Raw genomic sequence first — 15,549 nt, 5'->3', positions numbered from 1 at the left:
CTTTCCTAGTAGTAACTCTTGGACCTTTTCTGGTTCTTGCTGCAGATTCCCAATTCCTTCAGGGAATTCTTGCGTTTCCTCTTCTCTAAGCGAGTGCACAATTATCACATATAAATACCATGGGACATCTTTATCGTACCATATATATTGTCTTTAAATGTCTAAGCAGCATAAAGTGGTAATGCTTACCAGTCTGGAAATCTCCAAACGTCTAATTTTATCAGAGTTCCCCCTCAACTCTGGATCTAGGATAATTGACACCCTGCAAGACAGAGTGAATACATTCTGTTACAAATATAAATTTGTGGGGCGTATACAAGGATTCAGTGAAGTATGTAAAGTAAAACACTCACTTGCTTGTGGTTATGACTCAACAAGTTGTTCACAGCTTCATCGCAGGGGGACTCTGTAGCAAAAGCAATTAAACGCCTCAACTACCTTCTTTGGGTCAAGTTCTGTAAAAATACAAACGTGCACATGGCCTAATGAGCCCCTGCTCTTATCTAGGGTTTCAGAAATAACTCAAATACCTCTAAAGTTCCTCACTTACTTAATTGTCTTGGCCATCCAACACGCAACTGGTCAAGCGTTCCCGTTACATTACGGTAGCTCTCCAATACCGCGTTATGTTCACGGGTGCCCAACGCACTATTGTCACGTCACCACGCAATGCAGATATGTGCGTCCAACGACGACCATCGCGTCACGGACGTATGGGCATTAACATGACACAGGGAAGATGTCCGTGGTGTTGTGGGAAGTTTAGGCTAGTTAAAAACTACATTTCAAGTCTGCAGAATCCCTCTCTATTGACGGCAGAGTTCACAGCTCACAGCGTGAACCTCCCAACTCTCCTGGTTGAATTAGGATTTGAAAGAGTCATCTAGTAGTATGAAGGGGACGTATAATGGTCTAGACGTACCACTAATCGTAAAATGTAAGGTCGCCTCATGTCTCAGTATAACGTGGAACACAACACAATGGAAAGCAGTGAAATACTCACTCCCACAAGTAAAACACATCCTCCTATCACTTCTTAATTTCACCAATATTACAAAAAATGACATATCGCTTAGTTCTTAATTTTACAGTTATTACAAAAAATAACCACTTAGCTTGGCCAATGTCAGGAAGGTAATTCACAATGTTGTAGTTCTCTAGTCTCATAGTTAGGCATTATGCCATTCCACTCCCTCATTCAGACCACTAATATGACTCTTTGACAAAAAAATCAATTTGTTCCAGATGCAGTAGTTTCTTATTAATCACTGTTTGCGATTGACCTTTAATTTGTTTTAAAATGTACTACTCGAAATCATTACACATATGCTTCATTTCTACGAAATGCTTGACCATCGGAGCTTGCTCAACCTCATTCCTAATGCAACTCCTATGTTCAATCATTCTTGTTCTGCATTTTCTGTTCGTTTTGCCAATATACATGCGTTTACCCGGACATTTAATCAAGTAAATAACATTGTTAGTGTTACAATTTGTATGTTCATTAATGTTCCACATCCTTTCGAGACCCAAGTCTACATTCAATGTTTTCTTCGTTTGGGTACACATTGTACAATTGCCACAAGGAAAATGACCTGCCACTAGGGGTAAACCCCATAGGCTGGTTTGTTGAGAGGGCTTTTTTTTGACACTCACATAATTTCTCATTACCAAATAACATACAGTGGTGCTTTTCTTAAAGGCCACAATAGGCCACCCTAGTTCCTTGGTCATGATCTTGTTCCAATTTCATATAATAATACCCATAATCCTATACGACATGTTACTGAATGTATTAACAAATACGAGGTGTATCTTTGGCACTTTTTTCTCTCTGAATTTTCTGATGGAGGAGGGATTCCTGGTCATTATTAAATGCCCTTTTGGCTGCTTTTTGCACCACTGGGGTAGGGTAGCCCCGATGTACTAATTTAGTAATCAGATTGTTAGCTCCATCTTTATACGATTCATTAGTACTGCTGTTCTTTTTCAAACGTAAAAATTTCCCAAAAGGGAGATTATTCTTCACATGTTGTGCATGGTGGCTCTTAAAATGTAAGAGAGCATTCTTGTCAGTAGCTTTTGTATACAGTCGAACAAAAAGTAACCCATTCTGGTGGTATATACAGATATCTAAATAGTTAACTTCCTTATTACTAATATTGCTGGTAAATTTCAAATATCTGTTTTGTTGGTTCAGCCACTGCATGAGGTGGTAGGGTTCTTCTTCACTCCCTTTCCAAATGACAAATACATCGTCTATGTAACGGAGCCAACAAAGAATATTATTCTAAAATGGATTGCGATCATTATAGAACAGTTTCCTCGAACATGTTCACGTACAGGTTGGCGACATTGGGGGCCATAGCTGACCCCATTGCCGTACCTTCAATTTGTTTGTAAAACTGTCCCATAAATTGAAAGACATTTTCTTAAGGGCCATTTCTGTGCACCATTTGATGAATGAATTAGATACTGGATTTTCATCATCTCTTTTCCAGAAACCAGACCCGTCACGCTCTCTGCAACTCTACTTTCCCTCCTTTCATCTCCCCAACCCCACTACATGCACACCCATCACCCCTATCCACCCTCTCTACCCAAAGCTCCTCCCTCAACCTTACACACTCCTCCCATCCACCCCATCCCCAGGTGCATATCACACATCCCAGACTAGAGCGTTACACTGGCATACCAGAAACCAGAACTTCGGCCCCATCTGCCACTCAAAACCCCCACCTCACTCACAGTAGAACACACACCCCTACCCGCCCTTCCCCATCACCCTCCACCCCACTTTACCAAACAGTCCTCCGCCTTGCAAATCACAACCTCCCCTTATCTTACCCAACTCATTTCCATTCCCAAAGTCTAGCTCAGGCACCCTGGCCAACCCGCCACATTCAACAGCCCATCCTAGACTCGCACACATCCCTCCCTTCTCGGAACCTCACCTCCCCTTTTCTACCTCCCCCCACAGCCCCTCACCTACCATTCAGATCCCCTTTTCCCCTCCGATCCTGCAAAGGCACAGCCTTCCACCCCTTATCAGATAGACCTCCTACCCCCATCACCTCCTCTCCTCTTACGCCAACTCTTCTGCAGACTCCAAGACCTAACCTCCCTCACAAACCTTAACCTGCCCGCTTGCATACTCATCAACACCAGATCAGTCTCCAAAAACAAATACATTCTTTTTTTTTACCATCTCTGATGAAAACCCAGACATCCTCGTCCTCATTGAAACCTGGTTTTCTGACGACTACGAACCAGTCATACACAAGTCTTCCCCCCCACCAACCCACCCCCCACTGCCGTCTACTCCCCATTCGTGCACAAAAGGGTCCGCAGAGCTGGGGGATTAATCATCCTTCACAAACACCACCCCTCAGTCTTCCACACTGAGAAACAACCCTGCAACACTGATTGTGAATCACTCCCAGTAAAAATCCAACTCTCCCTTGTGCACACACAGTTTTACTCCTTTAAAGACCTCCTGGCTACAATAGAATCTTTGCAAACTCATTTAGCGACTCCCCATCATCCATCCTGATAGCGCACCCGTCCCTCACTCTATTAGGAGACTTCAACATCTGGTTCGACAATCCCTCCAACCCTATGGCCCACCCACTCATTGATAACTTGGAAGCTCCGAACATGGCCCAACTGAGATCACACCCCACTCACATAGCAGAACACACCCATGACTCTTTATTCAGCTCCTTCTACTTGATCTCCACCCTGCCGCCCCGTCCTATTTGGACCAATCACTCTGCCATCTTCTTCCCGCTTGACCCTTTTCCCCTTCCCCCACCAGTCTCTCCAGTCACACCTTTCCCTCCCCTGTACCACTCTGGAATTAGATTATAAACTCCAACCTGGCCTATTCCCTTGCCAGCCCACACTTTCCATGAAGGACCTCCCCTCCATTATACTTTTCAACAAATGGTTCTCCAATTCCCTCATGCCTCTGACACCAATGAGATGCGCCTCCCAGAGAAGAGGACCTAATCCCAAGGGATACACCCCCTCGCTCAAATTCCGTAACACCCACACAAATCGCCTGGAGCGCACTTGGAGGGCCAACCCCACACCTCAAAACAGAGCCAGACAAACTAGGGCCTATAGGATTGCAATTAGGAAAGCCAAAAGATCCTTCTATGGAATCTGAATATCCAACTCCCGCAACCCTAGCAGGGCACTCCACAGGATCATCACAGAATTCAAGAACCCAGGTTGTTCTACCCCCTCCCACCCACCACTCCTAAACACTCTGCGACGCCCTTTCAGATCAGTTTCACAACATCGCTATTGAAAGACACTGTTCCATCATCAAATTAGCTTCATCCATCCCCCGTTCTTCTCCTGCTTGTCCCGTCTCCGCTCTTCTGCCCACACTGCTAGTCCTCTCCTCCTTCAGTCCCAATTTGCAGCCTGAATTCCTGAAACTACTATTCCTAATCCGCTCCTACATTTCTCCTGGAGATTCATAATTCACCATTCTCTTACTTCAGGCATCTTTCCAGAGGCTTTCAGATCAAGCCCCTTCTTAAAAATTCCTCCCTCGACCTCCTCCTTTCCAAACCGCTGCTTCATTGCCAAATTCTTACACCGCATAGCATACACACAGCTCTGCCTCTACTCCGAACTGACTACTTCATTGCAAGCACACTGTGGCCAATCCACGGGCTGTTCTCCATCCGCACTGGAGGCTGCATTTTTAGCCACGGCCGACTTGCTAGCGCCTGTCAGACTATGTAAACAGAAAAAAACTCTCCAGAAGTGTGGTTTTTGGAAGAACTCAGAGCACATAAACTGCTTTGTAGACAGGCTGAGAAAGTGGGGTCTAGGCTACTCTTGCAAAGCTAAAGCTTTCTTTCGCTGCTCCCTCATGGCCCATCATAAAACAGTCATTAATGCAAAAAAACTACTATAGCCACAAGCTAGAGGTGGTCATTAATAAACCGAAGGCCACTTTCAATCTTGTTCAATCGTTATCCACAAAGGACGTACGCTGGTGCCACCCTCTCAGGGTCTGATTCGCCTTCAGCATTTCTCCTGGTTAAAATATCTGCCATTCGGGATCATATAAAGGACGGTTTGCTGACTGTTGACATGGCTGCTGTGACCCCCCCCCCCACCCATGCTAATGGGGTGTGCTCCTCCTTCCCTCCGTTTTCTAATACTGATGTATTGTCGGCCATTCAGAAATTGAAGTCTGTATCCCCGGCTGATGCCATACCTCTAGCCCTTTTAAAAAGGAAGCATCCGGCGACCTGATTGAACATATTACCACTGCAGTTAATGCCTCATTTGTAAGCGGAGTGATCCCGCCTTCGCTCAAGCATGCTTTGGTGATCCCACTGTTAAAGAAGCCCTCTCTTGACCCTGCAATACTGTCCAACTACCATCCTATTTCACTCCTCCCTTTCCGGATGAAAGTGATGGAAGCATTAGTCTCCCCTCAGTCTAATTTAGTCTGGGTTTAGGCCTGGAAGAGACACTGAATCAGTCTTGAACTCGGTGCTGGATGACCTGGTGGATCAGGGTGGTGTCGGAGCAGTCCTTTTATTAGAGGTTTCAGCTGTTTGACACGGTTGATCCGTCTCTCAGATGCTGGCCTGTCTGGCAGAGTCCTTGACTGGTTCACAGCCTTTTTGCCTGATCGTTCCCAGTCTCTCTCCCTCAATTTCGTTCTAGTCCAGTCTCACTTTTCTGCTGTGTCCCTCAGGGAATTGTCATTGTCCGTCCCTCCCCCCCACCCCCCATCATGTTTAATGTTTATATTAGACCTCTCCTGCTCCTCCTTCGGCCTCATGCGTTCAGCTATTATTCATACGCGGCTGATACCTAAATTCTTGTCCGTCCTGCCCTCTCTCAATCGGACACAGCTGTCCATCAACTGGTTACAGCTTAACAGCAGTAAGACAGAGGTCCTGGTTGTGGGCACGACATCTCATCTGTTCTGAACCACAGACTTCTGGCCCACCTCTCTCGGCCCTCTCCCCATGCCGGTCCAGTCGGTCAGGAATCTGGGGGTAAAAATCTCTGCCTCCCTTGCCTTGGATGAGCAGGCGGCAGCGGTTTGCAAGGCTGGCCATTTTAAGCTTAGCATTTTGCGGAAGGTCCTGCCTTTTATTCCAGCAGAATGTCGGGCCCCGGTGGTTGCAGCTCTGGTTTTGAGTACACTGGACTACCGCAACTCTCCATTTGGCCCAACCGCGTTCTGATTCATAGGCTCCAACTACAGCAGAACACGGTTGCCAGATCCATTCTCCGTCCCCCTTTTGGAGCCCATATGTCTCCACTGCTAAGGAAATTGCACTGGCTTCCCGTTGCTAATCGGATTTTCTTTAAATCAATGTGCATTGTGCACCATGCTTTCTACGGCTTGGGGCAGAGTATTTGCAGGCTACATTTTTACATTATGTGCCGACTTGCTCTTTGCAATCCCAGTCTGCTCTTCTTGTAGTGGTCCCCCGGTACAGACCGTCATGGAAGGGAGGACGAGCCTTTTCTGTGGCTGCTGCAAAAGCCTGGAATGATCTCCCTTTGGTCTTACGGGGGACTGTGGATCATTTCACCTTCCGCCGGTTACTGAAAACCACTATTTTAGAGTCTGATACATCTTTAAAATCGCCTATTCGCGCTTTCAGTGCCATGATGCATTCGGGCGTACGCGCACTTAACATAACATAAAATAACACAGAATCCAACTGCCTTCTCGACCCCAACCAATCAGGATTCAGACCCTACCGAGGAACAGAATCCGCCCTCATCTCCATTTGGGATGTCTTTAAAAGAACATCAGATTCAAAAGGATTTGCTGCACTTATCCTCCTTGACCCTTCTGCTGTCTTTGACACCATCAACCACCCCATCCTCACTGACAGACACCTCTGGCTAGGCATCAAAGATGCAACTCTAAGGTGGATCTTCTCAATCCTCTCTGACCGCTCTCAAATAATGTTCGTCCCGCCCTTCTCTCCCCCTCCCCCTATGCCCTGTACCCAAAGGGTTCCGTCTGGGAGCCTCTTTATCCCCACTCCTCTTCAATCTCAACCTTAGCCCCCTGCTGCACTCACCCACTCTCATAACCCAACCTGCTACAACTACATGGATGACACGCAGATCATTTTCAAGATTCCCGAGTCGCCAAACACCCCCATCTGGACCTTGGCACCAGAGTCTTTGAAATGGACCACTGGATGACGGTTAACCATCTCCTCCTCAACCCTGGTAAAAGTGAAATCCTAATCTGTGGTAAAACTTCTCCTTTCCCAACCCACCTCCTGGCCACTCTTCGTATGTGCCCCCGCCCGGAGCATTCACCTCTAAAGAACCTGGGATGCACCTTGGACTCTGACCTTACACACTCATCACACCACCATGTCAAGAACATGCCATTTCCGCCTACGCATCCTCAGGTAAATCTTCCCTTACCTCTCCTACCCTCACAGAGTCCCAGCAATCCTCAATATCATCTTTTCCTGCTTAGGTTATGTCAAATCCCTCTATCTGGGCACTCCTGTCTATCAGCTCAGAAAACTCCAGCGAATCCAAAACGTGGCAGCTAGACTCCACCTTGACCTCTCACCCAGAGAACACATCACCCCAGCCCTTAGATTACTGCACTGGCTTCCCATCGGTCGGCAGGCAACTTTTAAGGCCATGTGCATCACACACCCCACTCCCTCCACAAGACTGGCACAGAATTCCTCCAAGACAAGCTTACACACTAACCCATCAGAAACCTTGGATCTGGACTGCACTCCTCGTAATCCTCCTTTCAATTCCACTAGAATTGGACGATCCTCTTTCTCCGTCCAAGCTCCCACTCTCCAGAACGCTCGTCCACTGATCATCCGCCACGATGAGAACTACCTCCCCTTCAGAAATGCCCTTAAAACCTGGTTATTCCCTACAGCAACTTGAAGAACTTACCTCTCGCTCACATACATCATGACTCCTTGGACTTGCCACAGTCGATGTCTCCACAGTAGATTCTACAGAGCAAGGTAAAGTACAGTTTCGCAGAGCAGACTGGACGACTTAGAACACTCAGCCACACCAAAGGTAAAGAGCCAATCTGAGCCTCAATGTACGTAGTCCAGCACCACTTCAGTGGACACCAGAGGCAGGAATGGCTACCCCCTGACACACATTTGCATCCATACACCAGAATAATACACGAAGCACACCATCTCTGCCATCAGAATGCATGGACTACCTACGACAAAGAATTCAGTCTTGCTGGACAGTCTCTTGCACTTGCGCACTCTCCTGATCACTTCCCGGCACCCATTCACATGCCTGACCATCATAGGTAGCTTGTGAGGCACGGCCAGCCCACCAAACTATCTCTGCCTAATGCACACGCGCATTCTATTCCTGCATAGAATTTTCATACATTGGACTCCAGTCCCCAGCACGCTTTGGACATACTAATGGGATAACAGAGCTCTATAAAGAACCATGGTTACAGGCTTAACGACAGTTCGCTTGGCCCGGTGAACCGTAGTTGTGCGAATCAAAGCACAAAATCTCTCTACAGCACGCAGGCACAAGCGATGCCAAGTTACCTTCACACATGCTAACTGCCGAACGCAAAAGTGACAAGACCTCTTTTGGATATGCAGACAGTACCCTTCAATGTACCTGCTGACATCACACAATATTAAGTCAGGCTGAGATTCGGCAACAAGGGATTCCCGTTTGCACTTCAACAAAGCAGGTGATGCCTCCTTATAGGTGCTCAAAACTGGAGACTTTCCTGCTCCACGGTCCCCCACTCAGCACAGAGCTACATTCTGAGAGTGGGGCGGACGAGGGAGTTGCCCAAACGTCCTGTTCTGGTCCTGAGGAAGGCGGCACTACTTGGTCATCACTGCTGAAAAGTATAGCTCCATGTGCTTAAATATAAAAACACATGGCTGCACAGTCCTAGTCAATAGTACCGAGCCTTACATAGACCGCTAAACCTAAGATTTGGTCCTTGTGGCAGTATTTTGAGTGAGAGAGAGATATATTATATATATATTCTGTTTCTAGCTAGACAGAGGCATTTCTGAACCTAACCCAGGTTTTGGTGATTAGGTTAATGCACAGGACTTTTTCCTGTGATTTCTAACATTCACCTGTGGGATGTTAATGTCTATTATGGTTCCTAGTGACTATTTTGATTTTTTCGAATGACATTTTTTCGAATGCCATAATGTCGAAAACATGTCACCGAAAAAAAAAAAAAGAAAATGTGCAAACAAAAAATAACAAAAGACATTCCAATGGGGGGGGGGGGGCTTATCCTGAAAGGAGGTTATCTAGGATTACCATTGGTGCTGTTTTCTTTGTGGACATTGGAAAGGGAACTTTTCAACAACTCGCGAAACAAAAACAAAAAACCATGTAAATTAAAAAAATACATTAGTATTTTTTTTTTTTTCGGTAAAATGTTGAACATATTCGTCATTCGAAAAAATGTTTGACATATTAACTGGATACCGTCTATTATATATGACGGTTTCTGGTTTCATGTATGTTTGTGAGAATGTTCTCTGTACATTGCTTTATCAATTCTGTTTTGCATTGGGAGCAATACATTTATGTAGGTCTTAATTTTATGAAGTACATGTGAGAATAAATGCAGATTAAATAAATGTTTGCAATATGCAAGTCGCCAAATATTAACACGTCTCTAGATGTGGTTCTTTTTTCAGGATTACACCTTCCCTAGACACAGATTAAAAGAAATAGGACGTTTGTATCCCGTAGAGCACTCTTCAATAACCAACCGTAAGTAGGAACCTTATCGAAGTCACTTCCCTCTTAGGACAGTTTTTTGTACTTTACTATAGAACTCCCCGGTCCTGGGCAGAGTAGTGGTTGGCCCTTCCGTGGTTGAGCTATATAAAATGACAAACTACAACTAGACTAATTGTAATCGTCATTTATATAGCACCCTTTCCCGAGTTGTATGGGCTTAATGGACTTTGTGGTTGGAATGCCCTCAGGGACCAAAGTCTATGCATCAGAGATTCGAAGTCAAGTTTAAGATGTGTGTGCGCATTCTGCTAGGTTAGGACTTGAGGGTTGGCTGGGCCCCAGTAACCAGCCCTGAAGTCAGGCCAAGGCATACATCAGTTTTCCAAAAATGATAAGCAGAGTTTGCCAATTATAATGTTCTTGATTAGGGAGCAAACTAATTTGATAGCAATGTTGTGCTCATATTTTAAATGGCACCAGAAATTACTTCTAGCCTACAAATAAAAGTGAACATTAGTGCAATAAGTCAGACGTTGCAAGTTCTTTAAATTATTCAACCTGCAGGTTTAGTGGAATTTTAGTTTACCAACTCGACCAAAGAGAAATGCATTTGACCCATGGCAATGGACGACAAATTTAAATGTGCCTTCTGTAAAATGGCAAATATCACTACAATCCAACTTTAGTTTGGCACACTGCTGCCACCCAGAGGCCAACCTTGCACAGTGAAACTTATTTGACATTTACTGCAAAGTAAAGTTTTAATAAAAGTTTCAAACATCCCCTGCAAATGGTACTTGCCCTTCTTAAAATCTACTCGACTATGTGAGTGGGTGAAAAATACTTTGCGAGCCCTGGAAGAGTGTCTGCAAAAGGTCAACTGCATGAATGGACACAAACAGATGTTAAAAAGTCTCCAAAAACAGTTTTGCCAGCTCTCTGTACTGTAGGTACTAATATCTAATGTAATCATAATCCAAGAGCAAAGCTAACACTACAATGATAATAATGGAGTAAATCTATAAATGTACAGACTGGATGGAACTATTGATCACTTCTATGCGTAAACATCTAGTTTGATGTTTGTCTATTATGCAAGAGGAAGAAAAGTTAGATACTAAGCGGATTGGATGGTGCAGCAGGCAGAGAACTGGGTAAACTAGGAGGAATATTGTAGTTGGCGGCCATTTCATTTTCTGGATAGCTGGTATAAAGCAACAGGGTGAGAAGACAAAATGTGAAGAAGTATAGGATTAGCTCGTGAGTCGAGCACTAGTTGCAAGCTGCATGTAACCAACAGGTTACAGAACTAAGTTTGCCATCAAAAGCATTCTGCCGTTTGATCATGTACATTTTCAAAAGTGTCCACTCGGCAATATGATGCATCTTCCGCAACAAAATGAAATATAGTTGACACTATATTTAGATACACTAACCTACACTTTACTGTAAGGCATGGAGACATGTAGTGGTTTACAGTAGCAATACTGTAATTATGCATTATGTAACATTACATTTTTAGAAAAGGAATTGAATGACTGCCTTTAAAAAATAAAGTTAACAAACACTTGTCTTTGGCAGACAGGATACAGTTGGCTCAATAAACAGGCATTATCCCGATTAATCCTGATTACTTCTAGTTTGCAATTTGAAAAAAGAAAAAGTAAATCTTGCTAGCATACGCACACAGGCCTTTGGCACATAAGGGTTGATGAGACTGGTGCAATTTCTCTCCATTAAGTTGTTTTTAACTTGCAGTGAACAGAGATGGCAGTAGAGGCAGCCCTGAAGGCAAGCAAGGAATGCAGGGTGATTTGTGCTTTCATTGAACAGGGTAACAAATAGCTAGTTTTGCTAAACAAGTACCAATTTAATTAGCAAACCTAAAGAATGGCACAGCAAATCGCTACACAGCACTGCTTATTTTATGCATTGCAGGCAAATTGTTGGTTGCTCTTGGTGGATTAGGATAGAGTGCTAATGCAAGAGTCGACCACATTTGTTTTCGGCGGTTGTCGCTGTATACAAATGGCAGCGGTGTTAAGGTACCTCAGGGGTTTCAGTGACGACGACTATGTGAGCTGCTAGATCGGATTTGCATAGTAATGGCTGTATTCTAGAGTGCATGGATGGGGAGCCATGCCTGCGGCATGTGTCCACAGACGTAGTGAGAGTTATTCAGACCTTTTCGTTCTGTGTCATTTTCTCAGGTCTCTCAAGGAGGATGATTTGTCGTGCGAGTGCCTCTTTGGTGGTGTTAGCATACTACCTTTGTGTAGGACCTGGCTGGTGCCTTTCAGAAAGATGCAGTTCCTGCAACATTAAACCATAGAGAACCTGAAGTGCAAGTTGGGCTCGCTGTTGAAGGAAAGCCTGTAGGCGTAGCCGCAAGCGAAAGTACAGCTGCCCGGAGGGAACACCAGGGACCGGTGAGTGAAGAGGGAAAGTAACTGGAGCTGGGGAGCCCCTGGGGGCTCTTGAGAAGCGAGGCAAATGCCAAATGAATTAAACAGCATACGCATGATGAAAGAGACCAGAAGTCACAGGTTGGGAGCAAATTAAGGACAATATCATATGCAAGTAGCAAAGTAAACAATCACAAGTATTCAATACCAAACTGAATGAGAACTTTTTGGCAAAGTTACGACCGGATAACAAATGAATGTGAAATTCAGATATTGCCCAATTGAAAGCGAAGTATGAAACAAGAAAGCAAGTATGGAAGATAGCGAGAGAGCATGACAGCAAGGTGGTGAAATAATAGGAGCAACACAAAGTGAACTATATGCATGAATACGGTGTGGCAAGGCCAAAGACTGGCAAAGGATATGCGACACATTGTGGCAAAGCCAAGAGGCTGACAAAGAGAAGCCAAGTGAGTGTGAACATTCACACAGGGGCAGATACAGAAGGATCTGCATGGGCTAGTAAGTCTAGAGTTCCTGGTTGCGCGGCCTGTAATGGGTGGACTGTGTGGTCTGACCAGGGAATCCTCGATTGTGAAAGCCAAACACATTGCTGAAGTAAACTTAGAAGCAGTAATCTGATTGAACGGTTAATCAAATCTAGGGGTGTAACTTTGACCTGGTGTTATGAACATAGATTGGGAATAACTGCCTTGAACTTGGGGAAGGGCATCCCGAGACTTTGGGAAGGGGAGTTAAAAAGTAAGCTAGAAGCAGCTCAGAACTTTATTTCAATAACCATTTCTGTTATTGCCGACATCCCTACACATGGTTTAGCTTTAGTTGCGAGGGCAAGGATAGGTATTGGACACATACAGACTTCTAAGTTGAACTTTCCTTAATTGCTTGAAGGTAGGGAAATCGCACATTAGAGTAGGGCAAGTTAGGTCTTCATCCATCTGACATTTGAGTTAATAAAACAATTCTGTTTGGACTTTGAATCGGTTGTCTGTGTCTTGCTTCATGATGCTTTCACAGGTGGTGGACACCATGATTGATGAGTTCTTTGGCATTATTACATGCCTAGTTCTCGCACTATTGCAGGGTGGTGGACACCATTATTCATGGAGTCCTAGGTCATGATTACATGCCTGGTTGTTGCACTATTGCAGGGTGGTTGACGCCATGATTCATGGAGTTCTAGGGCATTACATACCTGGTTCTTGCACCATAGCAGGGAATTTCACACAACGAAACATGGGGCCTTAATACATTTGTGTAGCCACTATTCGGTCTTCACAAAATGAGGTCAGACTCGAAAAGTCATGGTATCCCATTGCACCAGTGGGCCTCTGGTCCATGCACCCAAAGAAAGGGGTGATATGAAAACCCAAGGGGCCCAGTACATTACTATAAAAATGGCCCCGGGACCACAAAAGCAGGGGTGGGTATATGGGGGGGGGGGGGGAGGGGGGCAATCTAAAGCCTGCCAGCCAATCGCAGCCCACCAGCCAATCTACAGAGCACTATGAAATTAAAATGCCTGCCTTTTCTCTATGTGCAAATACATTGCTTCTCTTTAAAATATTCTGTACTATTTACCTTCAAACATCCCTCCATTTTTTTTGCAATACTGGTTGAAGCCTTGCCATGGCATTGCATCATGTGGACTTTAAATCAATTCCAATGTAGCCTTCATAAGAAAAAAAAGCATATATCCCAAACATGGCCAGGACAACAATAGGACTATTCGTCCATACAGGGTACTTCTAGAAAGAGAATTATAATGCGATCCATGCACAGCCGCAAGCTTCTACAACTCATTTTGATAATGCCACCTGTGGGGATCGGAGCAACTTTACTGGCACCAGAGAACGATTTGGTTGATGGGCATTATGGGCCTTCATGTGCAGGTTACCAGTCCAGACCGCAAAAGGGATCTTACCAAGTTATAGCGCTTGAAACACTTGTGTATAGGCGCGTTACAAATACCATATCATATCATATCATATCATATCATATCACCCAGCCGAATGTTCTAGGAGCAGCAGTAGGCACATTTCTGCCTTGACATGATGCAGAGGATTTACTGTTAAAACATCTCTCCTTTTGTTGGAAAGGTGCAACACGGTGTTGCCCTTGTGACAGATTGTACATTATGTTACGTTAAGTGATGCTTGTATAGCACCTAGCTACTACGGGCATGGCTTTGAAGCACTTTAGGTTGTCTTGGAGTTAAGTTAGTGTCATCTGAGCTTACATGGTGTACACTACATTGCATTGAAAGAGAAGTGCATTACATTATACTGCACTTTCACGACTCTAGATAAATGACAATGTTGGGCAGCAAATACTAGTACTTTTAATATTACATATCCCTTACTAAACAAAGAAGTGTAAATGCAGCAGAGTACCAAGACCCTGCGCTCTCATCTCACCTCCCGCGTCACTCACAATTACTGAGTTGGTGCGGCTCCGGCAGGCTGTGCGTGTCTAGGAAGACGCCGTCACTGGGCCGTTTCTCAGTCTCATGGGAGGAAACCATCTCCTTGGCAAGTTGCTTCTTCTGCTTGCAGGTTTTCCAGCACTTAAAGGCCACTATACAATTTACTTACGAACCATTGTCCAATTGCAGGCCGTTCATGGCCTGCAAAAGCCCCGACAAAGCTTCCACTGTTTAAGTTAAAAAATGTATAGAAGAACACCATCTTCTCGATGTGTTTCAATAAGGTTTCAGGCCAGGTCACGGTACAGAGACATCTCTTCTTGCCGTCTGGGATGACATCCTAAAATCAGCAGTTAAGAGTGGCCTTAGTCTGCTGGTCATGCTTGACCTATTGGCGGCTTTCGACATGTCGTTTTGACATTCCAATATCTAGACTGACCAATGTCGCCCGAGTGTCGGAAGATGCTTTAAAATCTTTGTGTAAATTGGAGCCAGCAGGTAAAAATGGAAGCCTATTACTCTAGCTCTCTTTCTGTTCTGTGTAGCGTTCCATAGGGGTCCTCCACCTTTTACCATTGCTTTTTAACATTTACATTCGACCATTAAGGAGTATCTTCTCAAAATGTAGGCTGTGTTATCATTCCTATGCTGATGCTACAGATTTATGTTAGGATTAATAATGTCACAGATTCCATAAAACCGATTTCAGATTGTGCAGACGCCAGTAAGTTGAATGTTAGTAGGATTAAGCTGCAATTTATTTACCAAGACAAAGGCTCTTTTGCTTGGTCCTAAAAACCTCTTGGCAGAACCATAAAAGCTTTTTGTGCCCTGCTTTTTGATCTGCCTATTGTTTTCTTACCTAAAGTAAAAACTCTTGGTTGCATTTGGTAGTCCACTGAATTTTTATTTGCAGGTTAGCGAGATTCTAAAGTC

At 44.6% G+C, this 15,549-nt stretch overlaps 1 protein-coding gene across 5 annotated transcripts in view; it reads right to left on the bottom strand.

Annotated features, from left to right (window-relative positions):
* The window catches only part of STK40 (serine/threonine kinase 40), an 856,346-nt gene that overhangs the window by 648,815 nt on the left and 191,982 nt on the right, over positions 1-15,549 (bottom strand). The window contains exon 1 of one of the 5 annotated variants that reach the window (XM_069622692.1): positions 190-258. The exons of the other annotated variants lie outside the window; for them this stretch is intronic. The gene's annotated coding sequence lies outside the window, so the exon portion shown is untranslated. Of the gene's footprint in view, positions 1-189; positions 259-15,549 lie in introns of those variants that run through there. 5 annotated transcript variants of the gene reach the window in all.

Source organism: Ambystoma mexicanum, chromosome 11 (genome assembly GCF_040938575.1).
Source record: "Ambystoma mexicanum isolate Mex_15411 chromosome 11, UKY_AmexF1_1, whole genome shotgun sequence".
Lineage (NCBI taxonomy): Eukaryota > Metazoa > Chordata > Amphibia > Caudata > Ambystomatidae > Ambystoma > Ambystoma mexicanum.
The sequence above is the reverse complement of the archived record's forward strand: the minus strand, read 5'-3'. Positions and strand labels throughout refer to the sequence as shown.